At 35.4% G+C, this 17,536-nt stretch overlaps 1 pseudogene; it reads left to right on the top strand.

Moving 5' to 3' along the window:
* The first annotated feature begins 12,975 nt into the window (after positions 1-12,975).
* Positions 12,976-17,536, top strand: part of LOC103593475 — a 33,063-nt pseudogene continuing 28,502 nt past the window's right edge.

Genomic DNA, 17,536 nt, shown 5'->3' with positions numbered 1-17,536 from the left:
CAAAGAATATTTCCATTTATATTATTTTAAATTTTTTTAAATGATATTTGTTTGTAATTAATTAAGTAATTTTGATTAATACATAATAATTGTATTTATGAGGTATACGTGATATTTTGATACATGTACACGATGTTCAATCATTAAATCAGGGTAATTGTGATATCCATCACCTCAAACATTTATCAATTTTTATACTGGGAGCATTCCAAATCATTTCTTCTACCTATTTTGAAATATATGAGAAATTATTGTTAATTACTGTGACCCTACTGTGCTGTGGAAGAATAGAACTTACTCCTCCCACTTAACTGTATTTTTGTACCCATTAATTGAACTCTTTCTATCCCGCCTCCCCCCTAACTTCCTAGCCACTGGTAGCCACTATTCTACTCTCTACTTCATGAGATTAACTATTTTAGCTTCCACATATGAGTGAAAACAAGCTATATTTGTCTTCCTGTGCCTGGGTTATTTTGCTTAACGTAATGTCTTCCAGGCTCACCCATGTTGCTGCAAATGAAATAATTTCATATATCACATTTTCTTCATTCACCTGTTGATGAAAGTAAAGGTTAATCCCATATCTTAGCTATTGTGAATACTGCTGTGATAAACATGAGAGTACAGGTATCTCTTTTGGATATATACCCAGTAGTGGAATTGCTGGATTGCATAGTAGTGCTATTTGTAGTTGATTGAGAAACCTCTATACTGTTTTCTATAATGGCTGCACTAATTTATAGTCCCACCAACAGTGTAGAAGTTTCCCCTTTCTTTCCATCCTCACCAGCATTTTTTTTTTTTTGTCTTTTTGACAATACCCCTTTTAACAGGGATGAGACGATAATATTATGGTTTGATTTGCTTTTCCCTGACAATTAGTGATGTTGAGCATTTTTTCATATACCTGTTGGCCATTTGCATGTCTTCTTTTCAGAAATGTCTGTTCAGAACATTTGCCTATTTTTAATTGGATTATTTATTTTTGGCTGTTAAGTTGTTTAATTTCTTATATGTTCTGAATTTTGATCCCTTGTCAGATAGACAGTTTGCAAATATTTTCTCCCATTCTGTAGGTTCTGTCTCAACTCTGTTGATTGTTTCTTTTGCTGTGAATAAGCTCTTTAGTTTGATAGCATCCCATTTGTTTATTTTTGTTTCTGTTATCTGTACTTCTGAGAACTTATTAAAAAAATATTTGCTCAGACTAATGTCCTGAAGCATTCCCCAAATGGTTTGTTGTTGTTGTTGTTGTTGTTATTGTTGTTGTTGTTGTTTTTTAGTACTTTCATACTTTCAGGTCTTACATACTAGTCTCTAACCTATTTTAAGTTTACTTTTAATAATTTAGCAAAGTAATACACAAATACGGTATTAATTATTGAGTTTGTAGCCTCAGCCTATTCTGCCATCAATCCCAATGTAAAGATAAAAAACTCTTTAATTCCTCTAAATATTTTTGTTTTCAATTCTTTCCTAATTTCCGTCATCAAATTATACACTTACTTTTATTGCTTTTATTTTACTATTTGCATTTCTTTTTCTTTTTCATTAGCATATTATTGCAAATTGTAATTTTTCTTTATGACCTTTATTTTTTAATTTTTTATTACTAGCATATTCATTTTTACAAAACATGACTTTCTTTGTGCCTTTTACCCATCCTGTCCCTCCCCAAACACCCTCACTTCCTCCCCCCCATCTCTAGCAACCATAGGTTTATGTATTTTTTATTGAGTTTATTTATTTATTTATATTATTCTTTTACATTCTATGATGCTGTTGCAGAGGAGCTGGCGGGGAGGATGAGAGGGGAAGGGGGAAGGAAATAAGGTAGGAGAAGGAGGAAGGGAGAGGGGTGGGGTTCAGGCCTGTGGCACCTCCGTCATTCCTGCCTGGGAGACCAGGGGGCTTCTAGCAGTGTCTTGGTCATTGCTGGGCTTGGTGCAGAAGTCAAGGGGGTGTGGCTGAAACCTTTGCACCCCCACCATCCCAGCTCAGGAGCCTGGGGAGCTTCCTGTGGTGGCTTGGTAGTCATCACTGGGCTAGTTGTGGGTGTCAGGGGGACAGGGCTGAGGCCCTCAGACACAATGACCCTGGCTCTGGACAGCATGGGGTGCTTCCTGTTATTGCACAGTAGTTGTTGCTGAGCTGGTTGTGGGTGTTGAGCAGCATGGCCAAGGCCCTTGGTCTCCCTCCACCCTGGCTCAGGTGAGCCTGGGGTGATTCCTGCACAGATTGTGGGTTTCTCAGATCATGGCCCCCCACTGTACCAGCTCAGGAGAGCCTTGGTGCTTCCTGAAGTGGCTCAATGGTTGTTGCTGGGCTGGTTCTGGGTGTTGAAGGGTCATGGCTGAGGCCCTCAGCCCCCCACTGCTCCATCTCAGGAGAGCCTGGGACACTTCCTGTGGCAGTTTGGTGGTTATTCTTGGCTGGATGTGGGTGGGGGTGTGGGTGAGGTCTTCAGCCCCCCACTGCCCTGGCTCAGGAGAGCCCAGAGCACTACCTGTGGCAGCTCTGTGGTCATCACTGGGCTGGTTGCAGGTGTCAGGGGCATGGCTGAAGCACCCAGCCATCCCTCCTCCTTGTCATGGTAGCCCAAGGGAATTCTGGTCCTTCTAGGTTTCATAGGTGTTCATTGGTTATGTAAGACATTTGCTAGCTAATATCGAACTTTGTCTCTGGTCTGTGAGTATTTTGGTTTTTCTTCTAGTTCTGTGTTGGATTATTTGCTGTTCCTACAATTTAAACTCTGCACTGGAACTAATTTGTTATCATTTTCTTACTTTTAAAATGGGGGAACTTCCTGTGGGGACCAGAACTTGAGCTCTGCAGTCGAGCTAAATTGTTACTTTGCTGCTGATTCCCTGGGGAAGGCTTTTTGTGCAGCTCAGGTTTAGTGGTTGACTTTCTAGGTACTTCCAGCTCTTGTGAAATCCAGTACACCTGGGTTGTGTAGAAACTCTGGTCTGGATCTGAGTCTTTTCAGGAAACTACATCCCCTGCAGTTCTGTATTCCAGGCCAGTCTCCACTGAGTGGTCCTGTACTGACTGGGGGACAGATCAGCTATCCTTGCTGTACTGCAGTGTTCTCCTGGTGGGCCCATCTCCCCCACCACCCATGGTCCAAACACTTCCCATGGGGATGGTTGTGTGCTGGTCCCTTGTGATGATTAACCAACCTCTGAGTAGCTCTGTTTTTTCAGTTTTTGTGGTTCCTTGCTCCTATGTGAGTACAAAGGAACCTTATTAGTAGTCTTGCGGGCCTGGGGGCCACCAAGGCCCTCTTCTCCTCTGCTGCCAACAAGCAACTTCATAGGAAGGGCATAGCTGTGGCTTTTGTCAGCTCCTGCTCTGTGTGCTCACCAGCTCCAGCCTTGAAGCAGCCAGGGCTTGAGACATTTAAAGCAGTTCTTTCTTTCTCTCATCATGGCTTCACCCACCCTCATGTACTCCATAGGTCTCTCCTCCTCTTCCCCTGAGCTCTAGCGGCCCTAGCTTGGCTGTCATTGCTATTTAATAGTTATAAATTGGTTGCTTTGTGGGATAGAGTGATGTTGGTGCCCATCTATTTTTCCATCTTGTTTGGAAGCCCCACCATTTATTTTTTTTTATTGCTCTTTTTTGTCATGTTTTGATTCCCTGGAACACCTGACATTGAATAATCATTCTTCTTTATTCTTTTATTTAAAATTTAATTCAAAATACTCAGACTTATTTTTTTCTTGTTAATTATAGAGAATATTTCTTTCCTCTACTTTGTAAGATAATGATATGAACATCCCTAACATTTCTTTCTACCGCTCCCATTTTACCTTTGAATTTTTCTCTTGCAGACTTATCATTTCATTTTGCATAACATTTAAAATATTTGCAACGATTGAAATTCCACCCTCAGTAGACAAGGGCTGGATGGTTGAATTAAAAAGCTAGACCCAACTATATCTGACCTACAAGAAACTCACTTCACATGTAAAGACTCACACAGACTAACACTGAAGGGTGGTAAAAAGATACACCATGCGAATGAAAACCCAAAAGGAGCAGGAGTCTGATATGGGATTAAATAGACTTTAAACCAAAAGCCATAAAAAGAGACAAAGAAACCAATTTTATAATGATAAAGGGATATGTATGGCAAAAAGACAAATCATAAATATATACGCACCCTGCACTGGAGCATACATATATAGAAAGTGACCACAACTAGGCCTAAAATGAGAGATAGGCTCCAATACAATAATAGTTGGGGACCTCAATGCCACTCTCCAAACATTGGACAAATCATTTAGACAGTAAAGCAACAGAGAAAAACAGGATTTAAACTTCCCCCTTTCCCACCTCCAGCAACCACAATTCTGTTCAGTCCTTTTGAAAGTTTAACCTGTTATTGTGATTGTTGAATCTTTCTTCCATTCTTTTTTAATTTTTTTACTTTTTAGCTTCCACTTATAAGTGAAGATGTGTGGTGTTTCTCTTTCTGTGCCTGGCTTATTTCACATAACATAATTTTGTCCAAGAACATCCGTGTTCTTGCAAATGACAGAATTTTATTTGTTTTTATGGCTGAGTACTGTTCCATTAAGTATATATTCCACATTTTCTTTATGCAGTCATCTGATGATAAATATTTAGGTTGCTTCCAACTCTTGGCTATTGTAAATAGAGCTGCCATAAATATGGGGGTGCAGGCATCCCTTTGACACTATGATTTCCATTGGATTGCTGAATCGTATGGCAGTTCTATCTGTAGTTTGAGGAACCACCATACTGTTTCCCATAAAGGCTGCACCAAATTACAGTCCCACCAACAGTTTAGGAGGGTTCCTCTTTCTCCACATCCTCACCAGCATTTTTTTAAATTTTATTTTATATTGTCAATATACAATGTAGTTGATTATTGCGGCCCATTACCAAAACCTCCCCCCTCCTCCCTCTCCTCTCTTCCTCCCAACAATCTCCTTTCTGTTTGCTTGTTGTATCAACTTCAAGGAATTGTAATTGTTGTGTCTTCTTCCCTCCCCCCCCCGATTTTTTGTGTATTTATTTATTTTTTTTTAGCTCGCACAAATAAGTGAGGACATGTGATATTTCTCTTTCTGTGCCTAACTTGTTTCACTTAATATAATTCTCTCTAGGTCCATCCATGTTGTTGCACATGGCAGTACTTCATTCTTTTTTATAGCAGAGTAGTATTCCATTCTTTTCTTTTATTATATATAATAACCAGTCTAACTGGGGTGAGATGATATCTCAATGTGTTTTTGACTGGCATTTTGTGTTGCTTAGTGATGGTGAACATTTTTTCATGTGTCTGTTCATCATTTGTATCTTTCTTTGAAAAATGTCTACTGACCTCCTTTGCCCATTTATTAGTCGGATTATTTGTTTCTTTACTGTTAAACTGTTTGTGTTCTTTATAAATTCTGGATATTAATCCCTTGTCAAATGTATGCTAGAAATGTATGCTACTAAGCTATTGTAACCAAGACAGCATGGCAATGGCATAAAAACAGACACTTGGACCAATGGAACAGAATAGAGAACCGAAATATTCTATTTGTAAATATTTTCTCCCATTCTGTGGATTGTCCTTTCACTCTGATGATTGTTTCTTTTGCTGTGCAGAAAGGTTTTAGCTTGATATAATCCTGTTTATTTATTTATTTTGTTGCTTGTGCTTTTGGGTCTTATTCATAAAGTTTTGCTTTGTCCTACATCCTGAAGTGTTTCCCTTATGTTTTCTTTTAGTGGTTTTATCATTTGGGGTCTTATAGTTAAATGTTTAATCCATTTTGAGTTGATTTTGGTCTATGGTGAGATGCCCAATTTTCTCCCCACCATTTAACAAAGAGTCAGTCTTTTCCCAAATGTATGTTCTTGGTGCCTTTGTTAAAGATAAGATGGCTGTAAGTATTTGGGTTGGTATCTGGGTTCTCTACTCTGCTCCACTGGTCCGAGTGTCTGTTTTTATGCCATTACCACGCTGTCTTCGTTACAACAGCTTTGTAGCATAGTTTGAAGTCAGGTAGTATTATACCTCTGGCTTTATTTATTTATTTATTTATTTATTTATTTTTAGCTCAGTATTGCTTTGTCTATTTGAAGACATTTTTTGTTCCATATGAATGTTAGGTTTGCTTTTTCTATTTCTGTGAAGAATGTAATTGGTATTTTGATGGGGATTGCATTGAATCTGCAGCTAACTTTGGGTATTATGGACATTTGCACAATGCTAATTCTTCCAATCAAAGAGCATTGAATGTCTTTCCATCTTTTTGTGTCCTCTTTAATTTCTTTCACTAATGTTTTATAGTTCTCATGTAGAGATCTCTCACCTCCTTGCTCAAATTATTTCCTAGGTATTTTATTGTTTAGGTGACTATTGTAATTGAGATTGCTTTCTTGATTTCTTTTTCTGCTACTTCGTTATTGGAGTATTAAAATGCTACTGATTTTTGAGTGTTGATTTTGTATCCTGCAACATTACTGAAATTGTTAATCAGTTCTAAGAGTTTTTTCATAGAGTCTTTAAGTTTTTCTATATATAGGATCATGTCTTCTATGAACAGGGACAGTTTGACTTCATCCTTTCCAATATGGATGCCCTTTATTTCCTTCTTTTGACTGATTGATACCCTATGTTCTCTTCAGATCCTAAAAATCTTTTGTCTTTTCTAACTTTTGTTATTTGGGTCTTCTCTCTTCTTTTTTCCTTTTTTTTATTATCTCCTGAAAAACCATCTTTTTCATTCATTGAGCTTTTTTTATTATTTTTCTGTGTTTATATTTCATATAGTTCTGCTTTGTTATTCATTAGGTTTTCCTGTCCACTAATTTGGGGATTGGATTGTTCTTATTTTTCTAGTTTTTTGAGGTGCAGTGTTAGGATATTTATTAATTTCACTGCCTGTCAAATCTTACCTCATAATCTGATTTGGAGAGATATGTCTCCAGGCCTGCTTCCATTTTTTGAATTTCCTTCGATATTCTCCTGAGAGAAATAAGGTTTCCTGTATCCTATGTTTTTTGCTGAAGTACATTTCCAAATAGCTCCTTGAAAATGGTGCTTATAAAAAAACTAAACTTTCTTTCTTGTGTATATGTAAAAATGTTTATGTTATTTCCTCACACCTTAGTGATAATTTGGGAAGGGATAAAATTATCATCTGTAAACTGTTTTTCCTCAGAAGTTTCAAGGCATTTATTCATTTTTTTTTCTAGTGTGCAGTGTTGCTAATAAGAACATTTATACCATTCTTAAAAAATTAACGTTTTTGGAGATTTTTATTTTCCTCTTTTATGGTGATGCTCTAATGTCTTCAATATTCTTATCTTTTGAAGAAGTAAAATAGGAGTGTTTTTGTTTTTTTTAATATGCTAAACATTTGTTGAAACCTTTCACTTTAAATATTCATTGTGTTCTAGAGGTGGAAAATTCACTTGACTTATTCTTTTGATAATTTCATAATTTTTTTTTTTTTTTTTTTTTTTTTTTTACTAAGTGGGCTTTCAGACATATCTGTTAAGATACTGGAATATGTGAATTGTTCCTCCAGCTCTCTTCCCTTTCCTTTCATATTTTCTAACTCTTCGTTTTGTTCTTCAGGATGGAAATATCTTAGCATTATCGGCCCTCCCTAATTAATTTATTTAGAATTCTGCACTCATATAATATTTTACTCACAGAGCTTAATTGGTTCTCTGATTATCTCTTTTTATAGTACCCTTTTCTCTTGTTAAAAATTATGTATCTTTGTGAAACTCTCTAAATTTAATGTCATGTTTTTGTGTTCTCTCCTGTTTTATACATTATATTCATATCAATGTCAATTAGGAAGCGTGGTGGGTATTATATTGAATCAAAATTGATTCCAGAATATAGAAGATTTTCCTGAGGTTTTTTAAGTGAAGCATTTTTTAAATTAATATCTTTATTTAATTTATAATATGGTATAATTAAAGGAATGTAACCAAATTATTTAGTAATAGTATCCATGTAATCAGCACCATGATTAAAAAATTGAATATTATTAGCATCCCAGAAAGTCCTCAATGCACTCTTTTGTTAACTTCTACATTTTTTACTATCCTGCTTTCTACCACCTCATATAAATTTTTCTAGTTTTTGATCTTTCCTTAAATTATATAGTGTGTTCTCTTTTTTGTCTGGCTTCTTTCTTTCAACATTCCATTTGTGCATGCATCCACGGTGTTGCATACAGCAGCAATTTCTTCATACATATTGTTGTATAGTATTTCATTGAATAAGGAAAGCAAAAATTTTAAAATTCATTTAGATGGGCATTTGGGTTGTTAAAGTGTGAGGCAAATACTAAGAGAATCACTATGAACATTCTTGTAAATGTCTTTTGTTGAATGTATACCCATTCAGAATCACTGTGTCATAAGCATTACAATATTCAGCTTAACAGACACTATCAAAAAGATTTTCAAACTGTAACAAGTTAAATGGCAGCCTGTATTAGTCCAGTTTCTCCATATTCTTAGGAACATATGGAACAAGTTGAGCATCCCTAATACAAAAATCATAAATATGAAATGCTTCAAAATCCAAATCTTTTTGAGTGCCGACAAGACAAAACAAGTGGAAAATTCCACACCTGACCTCATGTGACTGGTCATGTGTTTCATGCACAAAATTATTTAAAATATTGTCTAAAATTGCCTTTAGGCTATGTGTATAAGGTGTAAATAAAATATAAATGAATATTGTGGTTAGAATTGTGTCCCATCCACAAGATATCTCATTATGTATATGCAAATATTCCAAAATCTGAAAAAAATCTGAAATCCAAAACACTTGTAGTCCCAAGCATTTCAGATAAGGGATACTCAACCTGTACTTTGAGTCTTAATCTGACCATTCTAGAAAGAGCATTGGTATTTTATTTGCATTTCTCTGATGACTAATAAAGCTGATCATCGCATAATGTGGTTACTGGCCATTTAATTATCCTCTTGTAAAATGCCATTTCAAGTCTTTGCTCCGTTTTCTATTAGGTTATCTGTCTTTTTCTTATTAAATTGTATGAGTATTTTTTATATATATTCTAAATACAACTAACAACTATCCTTTTTACTTGCTTATTGGCCATTTTTGAATAAATGTTTATTCAAATCCTTTACTTATTTAAAAGATTGGGCTCCTGGTCTTTTATTGTTTTGTAAGCATTGTTTATTGTATTTTAAATACTAGTATGTTATCAGATATATGATTTGCAAATACTTTCATTCATGTTTTTTTACTTTTTTGATAGGGCCCTTTAAATTAATTTAAGAAATGTTTTGATAATGTTTAATTTATTTTTTTTATTTTGTTATTTATGGTTTTGGTGTTATATCTAAGGATTTGTTGTCTAACACAAAGTCACAGACGTTAATTCCAATGTTTTCTCATAAAGTATTAAAGTTTTAACTACTACTTTAGGTCTTTGACCCATTTTGAGTTGTTTTTCTTTCTTTGTATCATGTGAATAGGGGTTCAGATTCATTCTTTTGCATACGATGTGTCAAACTGTCCCTGCGTGATTTATTAAAAAGATGGTTGGTTCATAATTGAATCATCTTGGCAACCTTGTCAAAAATAAATTGACAATGAATAAGATTTATTTCTCGACTGTCAATTCTATTTCACTGATGTATATATTTATCCTAAGCTAGTATACCAAACTGCTCTAATTACTATAACTTTGTAGTAAGATTTAACACCAGGGAGAATATGTCCTCCCAATTTTTCTTCTTTTTCAAGGATGTTTTAGCTATTTTGAATACCTTGAATATTCATAGTTAAATTAGGATCAGCTTGCCTGTTTCTGCAAAGAAGCAACCTGAGATTATGGGAATGATTGTGTTAAATATGTAGATTTATTTTGAAATTTATTTCCATCTTAACAATATTAAATTTTATAATCCATTAATATGCAATGTATTTCTATTTTTGATGGATTCTTTATTCCTACACAACTTTATACTATTTCAAAATGTAAGATTTACACTACTTTTGTTAAATTTATTTATTTTTTAATTTTTATTATTTATTATTCACATATTCATTCTTACAAATCACAGTATTTCTTCATGCCCTTTACCAGACCTATCACTTCCCAAACCCCCTCCCTCCCTCCCCCCCATCTCTAGTTTCCTTACGCTTGCTCTCCTGAAAGTTAAATGTATTGTTGTGGTCTTTTTTTTCTTTCTTCCCTTCCTCCCTCCTTTCTTTCCTTACCTCCCTTTCTCCTACCCTTCCTTCCTTCCTAGCAGCCAGTTATGAGTGAGAACATGCAGTATTCCTCTTTCTTTGTCTGGCTTACTTCACTTAACATAATTTTCTCCAGACTCATCCATGCTGTTGCAAATGGCAGAATTTCATTTTTTTTTTTTTTTTTTTTTTATGGCTGAGTAGTATTCCATTGTGTATATATGCCACATTTTCCTCATCCAGTCCGTCAATGGGCAGTTAGGTTGGTTCCACATTTTGGCTATTGGTCCCACATTTTGGCTATTGTAAATAGAGATGCAATGAGCATGGTAGTGCAGGTATCCCTTTGGCATGATTATTTCTATTCTTTTGGATATATAGCTAGTACTAGGATGGCTGATTCATATGGTAGATCAATTTGTAGTTGTTTGAGGAACTTCCATACTGTTTTCCATAATGGCTGTGCTAATTTACAGTCCCACCAACAGTGTAGAAGAGTTCCCCTTTCCCTGCATCCTTGCCAGCATTTGTTATTCTTGGTCTTTGTAATAATGGCCAGTCTAAACGGTGTGAGATGATATCACAATGTGGTTTTGATTTTCATTTCTCTGATCACTAATGATACTGAGCATTTTTTCATGTACCTGTAGGCCATTTGTATGTCTTCCTTTGAAAAATGTCTATTCATCTCCTTTGCCCATTTTTTAATTAGATTATTTGTTGACTTACTGTATAGTCATTTGAGTTCTTTGTATATTCTGGATATTAATCCCTTCTCAGATGAATAGTTTGCAAGTATTTCTCCCATTACATACGTTGTCTTTCTACCCTGTTGGCTGTTTTCTTTGCTTTTCAGTTTGATATAATTTAATTTGTTTATTTTTATTTTTGTTGCTTGTGGTTTGGAGGTCTTATTCATAAAGTCCATGCTCTGTCGTACTTGCTGGAGAGCTTCCCTTATGTTTTCCTTTTCTTAAATTTTTTTCTACTTATTTTATTATTGTTGATGCTATTTGACATGAAATTGTTTTCTTATTTTTATTTTTGAATTGTTCATTTCTGCTTTACATAAACACAAATGATTATATTGTATTGATCTGTACCCTGCAACTTTATTGAACTTTTTTCATACATCTAAAATATTTTGGACAATTCCTTAGGGTTTTCTATAGACATAACCATATAAACTTCCAGCAGAGGTAGTTTAATTCTTACTTTTCAATCTGGATGCATTTTATTGCTTTTCCTTGCATAACTGCTCTGGCTAGAGCTTCCAGTTCAATGGTAAATGGAAGTGGTGAGAGCAAACAGTGTTGTCTTTTTCCTGATCATATAGGGTGAAGCTTTCAGTCTTTCACCATTACATATAATGTTAGCTGTGGATTTTTTACACATGCCCCTTCATCAGGTTGAAGAATTCCCTTTTATTACTACACCTTTGAGTAATTCTATGCTAATGGAGTGTAGAATTCTTTGAAGGGTTTTTCCATGTCCCCTGGAAAGATCCTGTGTTTTTTGTCCTATTGATAAGATTTATTGCATTAATTGTTTTTCAGATGTTATATCAAACTTATATTCCAGGGAATCCCATTTAGTCATGGTACTTGCTACTTTTTATATATTTCCCAGTAAGATTGGTAGCATTTTGGTGAGGAATTTTGCATCACATATTCATAAGAGAGATTGTTCTGTAGTTTTTACATTCTGTGATATGTCTGTTTGGTTTTGCTATAAATAAATATTGGATACATATTATGAATGTGTCCTGAGATGGGCAATGGTTGTGTCATCACTGTATAATAATTGATTAAGCTACCCATTTGTTTTATGCAGTTTTTTGTACTTATGTAATATTAATAAGATAAAAGTGCTTTTTGAATATGATTTTACTCAAAAAAAATTGCTCAAAAAAAAAATGTGCCTTCAAAAGTTGTAATTTATTAATATATCTAAAATAAGAAGCCCATAAGTAAGTAGTTTCAGGATGGGATAATTCCATATTTGCATGATATAAGAATTTAGGGTCAGCTTCTCTGTCATTTTCTGGGATTTCCCTCATGCTTTCAAGATGGCTGACTAACCACCAAAAAGCACATTCATAAATCTGTTCAAAGCCTGAAAGAAGGAGCTTGTTAGTTTTTTTTTTTTTTTTTTTTTTTTTTTTTTTTTTTTTTTTTTTGAAAGAGTGTGAAAAGTATTTCTACTTTAAATATTTGGTAGAATTCATAAGGTAGGCCATCTGGGCTTGGACTTTTGTTTGTTAAAAGAATTTTTTTTAATTAAAAATTCAATCTCTTTACTTCTTTTAGCTCTATTCAGATTTTCTAATTGTTGACTCAGTTTTAGAAGTTTGTATCATTCTGAAACTTGTCTATTTCTTCTAAGTTTTCTCCCTTCTTGTCATAAAGTTGTTTACAGACTTCTCTAATAATTCTTTGTATCTCTGCAAGGTCTTTAGAAATCACTCATTTTATTCTTGTTATTAGTAATTTGAATGTTCTGTCTTGCTTAATCAGTCTATCATAAGGTTTGTTGATTTTATTGATGTTTTTAAAAAACTTTCTTAGGTTTTGTTGATTACCTTACTGTTTTTCTATTCTCTGTTTCATTAATTTCCACATTTATTTTACTGCTTTTTTTTTGTTTTTGTTTGCTCTTTTCTAGAGTTATTATGTGGAAAGTTAAGTTATGTATTATTCCATTACAGTTGCTTATAACAGAATACCTGAAACTGGGTAATTTATGAAGAAATGGAATTTATTCCTTACAACTCTCAAAACCAGGAAGACTATGGTCCAGACGATATGCCTTATAAGGGCATTCTTGGTGGTGACTCTCCACAGCATCCCATGACGACCAAGGTATCACGTGGCGAGAATGGCCTACGCAAGAGAGAAAAGTTTCTCACTCATTCTCCTCATAAAATCATCAAAACCACTCCCATGATAACTCACTACTTTACAAATATATTAATTAGTTCACAGGGGCACAGTCCTCATGATTCAATCACCTCTCAAAGGCTCCACATTTCAAATACCATAATTGGACTTCCTACCCTCTTAACACTGTAACAATGGGGGTCACATTTCTAATACATGAAACGTTGGTGACACATTTGACCCATAGTGTTCTGCCCCTGGCCTCCAAAGTTCATATCCTTCTCACGTGTAATATATTCATTCCATCCACTAAATCTTCACTTGTTTCAATTCAAAGGTCCAATGTCTCAACTGTGAAATCAAAAAATGTATGTATTTGTAAGATAAAATGATGGGACATGCATAGGGTACATATTCACCTTCTAAAAGGGAGAAATAAATCAAAAGAATAAGGGAACAGGCCCCAGTCATGACCAAAACTCAACAGTACAGGCATTAAATCTTAAAGCTGGAGAGTAATCTCCCTTGATTCCATGTCTGGAATCTTCTGCACACTGTTGTGGGAGTTCAGTCCCCAAGTCTCTGGGTAGCTCAGCCCCTGTGGCTTTTCTGGCCTCAGTGAATGCTTCTGCTCACCCAGGCTGGTGTTCCACTCTAGTAGCTCTATAATTCTGGGGTCTCTATGGCAGTCCCACTGCCACAGCTCCACGAGGTATGGCTCTGATGTGTTTTCCCTGCTGCAACTCTGACCCTACATTTGCCCTCAGCAGATTTATATTGAAGTCTCCCTACAGTTACTACACCCCATGACTTCCTGGGTCCCCAGGCTTTTCCATACATTCTTTGAAATTGGGGTGTAGGCTTCCATGCCTCCACAGTCCAGGCATTCTGTGATCTTGCAGACATAATGCCACATGGACTATGCAAAGGCTTCTGGCTTGTATGTTCCAAAGCAGCAGGTACATCAGCACCTGGAGCAAATTAGCTGCAGCTGAGTTAGCTGAGTGCTGTGCTGGAATTTGGGAAGCAGGGTCCAGAGGCAGCCCTGAGCAGTGAGCCCATGAAGGGAGCCCTGGGCCTGTTCTTTGAAAGCATGCTGTCATCCTTGGTCTCTGGGCCTGTAATGAAAGTGGTACCCTCTGAAATGCCTATGGGGTCTTTTATTTATTTATTTTTCCCTTGAAATGTCTTTAGGGTATTTTTTTCCATTCTCTGATGATTTCTTTTTTTTCTTTCCAAGTCTAATTAGCAAATGATAGCTGAGCTACACCCTTGGTTTTCTCTCCCAAACCTATTTTATCACGCTTTACATGGACAGGCTGAGAGTTTTCCAATTTTTTACCCTCTGCTTTCTTTTTAATTATAAATTCTGACTTTATGTCATGCCTTTGCTGATATAACTCAGTGTAAGACATTGCAAGTATCTACACAGCTGCTGAATGATTTGCTGCTTAGAATTTTTTTCCACCTAACACCCTGGTTCATCACATTTAAGTTCCATAAAACCCTCGAGCATGGACACAATCTAGCCACGTTCTTTTACAGTTCATAAAGAGGGTGACTTTTACTCCAGTTTCCAATAAGTTTTTTTCTCATTAATATCTCAGACTTCCTAAGAATGGTCTTTACAGTCCATTACAATCAGCGTTCAGATCACTGCTATTTAACCAATCTCTAAGAAGTACCAAAATTTCCCTGATCTTCCTGTCTTCTAAGCTCTTACCAGAATCTAGGCTTTCTGTAGCCTGCTCCTCCAAATCTTCCTGTCTCTACCTGTGAAGCTGCTTACACATTTTCAGATATTCATTATTATCAACATCCCACTTCTCAGTATAGATTCTCTGCATTAGTGTGTTTTCTGTTGCTTATTATATAGAACATCTGATACTAAGTAATTTATAAAGAAATGAAATTTATTTCTCACAGCTCTGGAGGCTGAGAAGTACATGGTCCAGAAGGTGCATCTGATGAGGGCCTTCATGTGATTTGTGGTGACTCTACAGCAATACATAATGTCACATGATAAGAATGGGATGAGCAAGGAAGTTAACCTTCTCGTTCACTGTCCTTACAAAGCCATCATAACCACACCCATGACAACTCATTACTTCATAAATAGATTAACCCATTCACGAGGCTATAGTACTCACAGTCCAATTACCTTTCAAAGGCCCCACGTTTCAAATACCATAATTGGATTTCCCACCCTCTTGGAGATCAAGTTTCCAATACATGAACTTTTGGGGGACACTTTCAACCCATAGCAGGTTATGAATTTAAGATCATTTGCTTATTTTTTTATGTAGGATTTACAGCTATAAGTTTTTTTCTGAGCACCATTTTATCTATATCCCATGAATTTTTGTATGTTCTGCACTCTTTTTTATTCATTGCAAAGTATTTTATAATTCCTCTTCTGATTTTTTCTTTGCTACATTGGTTATTTAAAGGAGTGTTGTTTAACTCTCACATATATTAAATTTTTCCTAATATATTTTTGTTATTAATTTCAAATTTTGTTCCATTATTGCCCAGAGAATATACTTTGTACACTCTTAATCTTATTAATTTTATGTAGACTTGTTTTATGGTTTGGCATGTGGTCAGTGTGAATGCTCCATATACTCACAAGAAGTTTATATACTTTATTGCTGTTGGGTGCAGTGTTATATACATTTTTGTTAGGTCCAGTTTGTCATGTTCTTCAAGTATTCAATTTTTGTTGATAACTACTTAGTTTTGGTCACCACTCCTATTCAACATAGTGTTGGAAGTACTAGCCAGAGCAATCAGAGAAGAGAAGGAAATAAAGGGCATCCAGATTGGAAAAGATGAAGGCAAACTGTCCCTGTTTGCAGATGACATGATCCTATATATCGAACAGGCTAAAGCCTCTACAAAAAAACTCTTGGAATTGATAAATGATTTCAGCAAAGTAGCAGGATACAAAATCAACACACAAAAATCAATAGTATTTCTATTCTCCAATAGTGAACATGCAGAAAGAGAAGTCAAGAAAACTTGCCCATTTACAATAGCCACCAAAACAATAAAATACTTAGGAATACAGTTAACCAAGAATGTGAAAAATCTCTATAATGAGAACTATAAACCACTGCTGAGAGAAATTAAAGAGGACACAAGAAGATGGAAAGATATCCCATGCTCTTGGATTGGAAGAATCAACATTGTGAAAATGTCCATACTACTCAAAGTGATATACAAATTCAATGAAATCCCCTCAAAATTCCATTATTGAAAGGGAATAATTGAAGTCTCCAACTATTATATATGGATCACCTATTTTTCTTTTTGATATTCTCATGTTTTGCTTCATTTATTTTGCAGCTCTGTCATTAAGTGCATATATGCTTACACTTGTTAAATTTTTTCTGACATTTACACTTTTATCATTATAAAATATCCTTTTTTCTTTGAAAAAATTTTTGTTAAGTCTATTTTTCTCTGAGGCGAGTGTGGACACACCAACTTTCTTATGATTGCTGTTTAATTGTACACACACACACACATACATACACACACACACACCTTTTACTTTTATCCTATTTGTGTCTTTGAATCAAAAATGTCTCCTATAGACAACATACATTTGGATATCATTTGTGATCCAGTGTAACAAACTTTATCTTCAGATTGGATTATTTAATCGATTTGCATTTAGTGTTACCATTGATATGGTTGTTTTTCATGTAATGTTTTACTTTTTGCTTTCTTTTTTTATTGGTTATGAATATTCATGGTGTACAATGCTGATTGTCACCAATCATGCCCAAGATGTGACAGCGAGATCAATACTGGCAGCATGCCCATTACCAAAAATTGTGATTAAACCCCGTTTCCCCTACAGAAATATCCCTGACCTCCCTCCCTATCCCCCTTTCCCAAACTCTACTTTGTATACTTAGGTATGCTCTCTCCCTCTACAAGTCCAATGCACCACTGTAGTTTTTCCTTTATTCTCTCTCTCTCTTAGCTCCCACTTATGAGTGAGGATATGCAGGATTTATCCCCCTGTGCTTTGCTTACTTCATGCAACATACGTTTCTGCAAGCTCATCCATGTTGTTGCAAATGGGAGAATTTCATTCTTTTTATGGAAGAGTAGTATTACATGGTGTATATATACCACATTTTCCTTATCCAATTGCCCATCAATGGACATTTAGGTTGGTTCCATATCTTGGCTATTGTGAACAGAGATGAGATGAACACGGGAGTGCAGATATCCCTTCAACATGATGATTTTGATTCCTTTGAGTATATACCCAAAAGTGGGATTGCTGGATTGTATGGAAGATCTATCTGTAGTTGTTTGAGAAAACTCCATTCTGTTTTCTACAGTTGTTGTACTAATTTACAGTCCCACCAACAGTGTAGGAGCATTCCCTTCTTTCCACATCATCACCAGAATT

Source organism: Galeopterus variegatus, unplaced genomic scaffold (genome assembly GCF_000696425.1).
Source record: "Galeopterus variegatus unplaced genomic scaffold, G_variegatus-3.0.2 Scaffold1355, whole genome shotgun sequence".
Classification (NCBI taxonomy): Eukaryota; Metazoa; Chordata; class Mammalia; order Dermoptera; family Cynocephalidae; genus Galeopterus; species Galeopterus variegatus.
This window is presented reverse-complemented; position numbering and strand designations above follow the sequence as displayed.